This window comes from Carya illinoinensis, chromosome 8 (assembly GCF_018687715.1).
Source record: "Carya illinoinensis cultivar Pawnee chromosome 8, C.illinoinensisPawnee_v1, whole genome shotgun sequence".
Lineage (NCBI taxonomy): Eukaryota > Viridiplantae > Streptophyta > Magnoliopsida > Fagales > Juglandaceae > Carya > Carya illinoinensis.
In genome coordinates, this window is record NC_056759.1 from 10,719,220 (window position 1) to 10,724,296 (window position 5,077).

Genomic DNA, 5,077 nt, shown 5'->3' on the forward strand with positions numbered 1-5,077 from the left:
CAAAGGAGAGCAAACTGATACTCACCCAGAAACCTTCGGACTGCCACAAAAAACTCCACAGAAATTGCCGATGCTCACCAAAGGAGACACCCGCACATCTTCAGCCACCAAAAATTGCCCAGATACTGCCGACAAGCACCAAATTGCACTGCCCAGAATAGGATCACGGCAAACCACCACACAGAACCTGGCAACGGCCTCAAGACTACCAAGGTGACGAGCCCATGAGTTAGAACTCAATAGACGTGTGAGAACACTCACCACAAACTTAGAAACTTACCAATGTATGAGAACAGAGAAGAAAAACAATTCCTATCGTCACAACTCAGAAACTCTCAAGGATAAAGACCACAGAGAAACGATAATCAGAGTAAAAGCTCTGATACCATGTCAAGGTTGGTTTGAATACTTCTTTCCATTGATTTCCTTCATTTATATAGAAGAGAGTGCCAGCGTGATTTCAGCGCCTAATTGCTGATGGTTTTACTGTGCACACACATTTTTACACGTTAAGTCTATTTACATCCAGCCTTTTTATCTGCTATACTATCTAAATATAGAAAGTTACTAAAAGTGTTTGTGTAACCTAAAAGTATCTCCGTAACAATTTTGGTGGTGTATCAGCCCGATTTCAAGGCCTGACTCGACAAGGATGCATTATAGTTTTTTATCGAATTTTCAATGAGGCATGGGGTATATGGTGTAGGCTTGGGCCTATTAGGCCAAGCCGAAGCGAAACTCGAGCGATTTAATGACTGAAGGTGGTAAGCCACGATACAAAGGTAAAATCTTGCAAAACAAGAGATCTAGCAAGTGGAAGTTAGTTGAAAGACAGTTGACCAGGCTTCTAAGGAGAATGCAGAGACTGCACAAGAGATGGGAATGTCAACTGAAGATAGAACATGTTAACAATAGGAGGTGGGATCAGTCACCCAGATTAGAGATGGGGGCCTCAACTACAAGTTCTATGATGTGTGCCAGGGTTAGTACGAGACCAGATATTCTCAATTCTGTCTTCAGCTACAGGTCCTGCTGCTAACTTGTTATGTCTTCAGCCGACATGCACATCTCTTATGTAGTCTCTGCTTCCTCCCTAGAAGTCTAGTCAGTTGCCTCTCAGCAAATTCCCACTTGCTCGATCTCCTGTCTCGCAAGATTTTACCTTCATATCATAGCTCACCACCTTTAGTCAGAATAATATAATTCAAGGTGGGTGACCACTGTGGTGTGTTGACTCGATTTGATGAACAGACAGAAAGTTCACTTGACATTTGCACGACAAGTAGTTCAAGCAAAGCTCAGGCAGAGAGTTTGCTCGAGTCTCATTCGACAGGTCGCTTGAGTGAACATCGAACAAAGAGTTCACTCGAGGTACGCTTGACACTCCACTTAAGTGAATAATGTAGAAAAGTAAAACTTAGGGTTTCTGCTATGTGACATTATAAATATGTAGTAATGAACAATTTAGCAAGTTCTGAGTGTTCTAAACAGTGAGATTTTACTTTAAAGTATATTTTGTGATTCCTTAATATAATAAAATCCTCTATAATTTTGTGGAAGTAGGCATGTTGTCGAATCACCACATTAGTTTTGTGTCGTGTGATTGATTTACTTGTGTTTGTTTTGCTTTGTCTATCATCATATTTTCGCAACAAGAAAGACTTTTCCAACCTGAAGAGTAGCCCCAAAGGCTTGTCTCCATTTAATTTATATTTTATCGTTTAAGATATTTATTATAAGGCAACGAATACTTTGTGGCACTATATTTTGATTTAAGTGATGAACTTATGATGGTTTGTAATTAATAATTGGGATGAAGTGATAGTAACATTTATATATTATTATTATGGAAGACTCTTGGTACACTTCTCTGGTACTAGTATATTAGTCTCCAACTAATCCGCTTTTCCATTTTCGCTACGATTTTTATTATCCATGTGTGCTCGGCATACGAATGCACAACCCTCATCTAAAAGTAAGGGATACAATCAATCGGCTCACATCTCGAGCATTGTGGTTCCTTGTTGGGAAGACTAACGAGGATCGGGAACGCCAAATAATGCCAACACATTTTGCCCAATACTGTGATGACAATTTCTATAAGCATTAGTTTGATTAGCTAGTACCCAAGCATCCATGAAAGTTTCGTCCATTGCACCAAGATATTTTTGCAAAGATATTATCAAGTGTATGTGAATCAATTGGTGTCTTCTAATCTAGACTTTAAAGAGGTTAAAGCATTATGAATGAATTAAGATCTTACTAGAAAATAATTACCTCAAACTAGGGATAATAATGTTTGTGGTTACCTTCAATATAAGGATGCACCTCAATGACATGTGTTGGTGCAATCAAGCGTCTCTCAAGACTACAGAGCGCCCCCATCACTATCTTGATATGCCGATTTATGGTTTCACTAGAATGTTGGCCGACCACAAAACAAATCATTGCTATTGATTCCTCCACTACACCCCTCAACTAGATTGCATAATATCATGTCCATATAACGTGTCACATAAAGCTTGAAATGCATTGACATCCATTCAAAATAAAATCCTTACAATTCTCAGGATGTCCCTTCAAGATTGCAATTATATAAGTATCTCCACACAAACCAAAGTTGTGTTGCAACATTCTATATGCCCTCATGAATGAAACGATGCAAGCAACATAAGAGCAGCAATTGTCATTTCCCGCATATCACCACTAGTGTAAAAGCTCGATCCTTCTTTGATATTGGATGCACTACTACCATATATAGTCTCTTCACTCTAGCTGTTCTATTCCATGGATAAGTCATCATTTGACCCACTATCATTGTCCATAAGTAAGAGGAAAAAAAAAATGTTGGGATGATAAATGAAATTTAATGCCTTTGCATATAATGCCAACTATTTCCTTTTAAATTTGTAGAGAAAATTAAATCCATGATGTTTCCCACCACCAACTCAAAACACTTTTAAAATGCCCAAGAGGATGCTTGAGGGTTGAGATCATGAGAGAATTTTATAAATAGTAGTAAGTTAGTTTGTGAATAGTAATGAGATAGTTTGAGTTAAATATTTATTGAGTTTTGATAAATGAGAAAGAAAAAGTTGAATAAAAAATATTATAAAGTTAAAATATTATTAGAATATAATGTTTTAATATAAGTTTTTTTAGAAATTGAATTATTGTTTATGTTTTGTTTGAAAATTTAAGAAAGTTATAATGATTAGTTTGAAAGTGTTTTAAGTGATGTTTAAGAAGGAAAAGAGGTGGGATGTAGTAAGATAAGATGGGATGGCATAAGATAAAAATTATTTCCAAACAACCCCTAAGACATATCAATGGTACGAAAATGATAATCATAATATAATAGTGAGGCCATAACATAACAGCTCACTCTAAATATGATTAACAAATAAACATATTATGATAAATAAACCAGATTGTTACCCTGGGTTAGACTCAATTGTTTAAACTTGGCACACAATTGTTACAAATAATAAAGTCAAACAATAGTGGAAAATAGACGAAACCATATAATTACAACTATCGTGCCACCACAGTATGAATGTAATGCCCCGGTCCCAAATGGATCGGAGAATTACTTCTTGTCACTTAAAATTGTATCTCACAATACATATATAAACTCCAATTTCTCAATTACACAAAAATCTCATTGTTTTAAACCAACTACCTCCAAAATAATTAACTAAGAACACCACTAAGTCTCAAAATAAATGTCAACCTTCCAAAATATTAAGTCAACAGAATAAAATAAAATTACCAAATAAAATTCTCCAATAACAAAAGTACCATCTTTGTACTTAATCCGTTATGCTCACATAGCCTTACACATGCTCCTTATTCTTGAACTTCAGCGGAAACATCCAAAACATTTGAAAAGATTTTGGAGATAGGGGATGAGTTATCAATAGTTCCGTAAGTAGAGAACATATATACCAATATGTAAATATTAGCCTTTTCATAGAGTTCTAAATGCAAAACAAAACATTTTGTTTTCTGAATAAAGAACCAAAACATGTTCTCAAAATATCAGAGGGACAATTTAGAAATATTCATATTCAAAAGTCCTTTGGTATATAATAACTGAGCATCATCGTCATATCATCTCAATCCATATCGTATCAGAACATATTTAACCCTGGTAGTAGGGTTGTGCTATCCCCAGTGGTCAAATCGGAATGAGACAGAAGTGAATCTTCCCCTTATCATTTTCAGAGTCCCAAGTGTGCACACTGAAAAAACCACACAAAAAATCACTTTGTTTCCAAAGTAGGTACACTCAAAGACAGAGAAGTTGGTACCAACCCAAACAGAGGCCACAATTTTACACCTGTGGTAAGGTCAAAGCAGAGCATAGCAGAAACAGAGCCAAATACAAAATCATAACGTCATGCCAAAGGTTTTCAAATGCCATATCATATTAAAAGAAAGTATTGAATAGAATCATATCATTTTCACATAATCAACACAGATTTAGAGTTGAATATGACTCTCCAATAATTAAAGTAATATCTTTGTACTTAATCCACTATGCCCACATAATTTTACCCATGCTTGCTATTCTAAATCCTCAGCTAAAATACCTAAAACATCTGAAAATATTATAGAGATAAGTGGTGGGTTATCAACAACTTAGTAAGTACTAGTATGTAAACATGAGCCTTTTCACAGAGTTTAGCATGTAGAATAAAACGTTTTAGCTTGAGAATCCAGATCCAAAAACATGTTATCAGAATATTAGAGCGACAGTTCAAAATATTCATATTAAAAAATCTTTTGGCATAGCATAACTAAACATCATCATCATATCACCTCATATCATATCATATAAGAGCATCATATCATAACAGAGGCCACATTTAACCCCCGTGGTAGGGTTGTGCTATCCCCGATGATCAAACCGGGTAGAAACATAAGTTAATATTCCCCTTATCATTTTCGAAATCCCAAGTGTACACACAGAAAAGACTACACAGAAAACCAATTTGTTTGCAAAGTGGGTCAAGTCAGAGATAAAGAAGTTAGTACCAACGAGTTGGTAAATAGAGACCACAGTTTTACACTC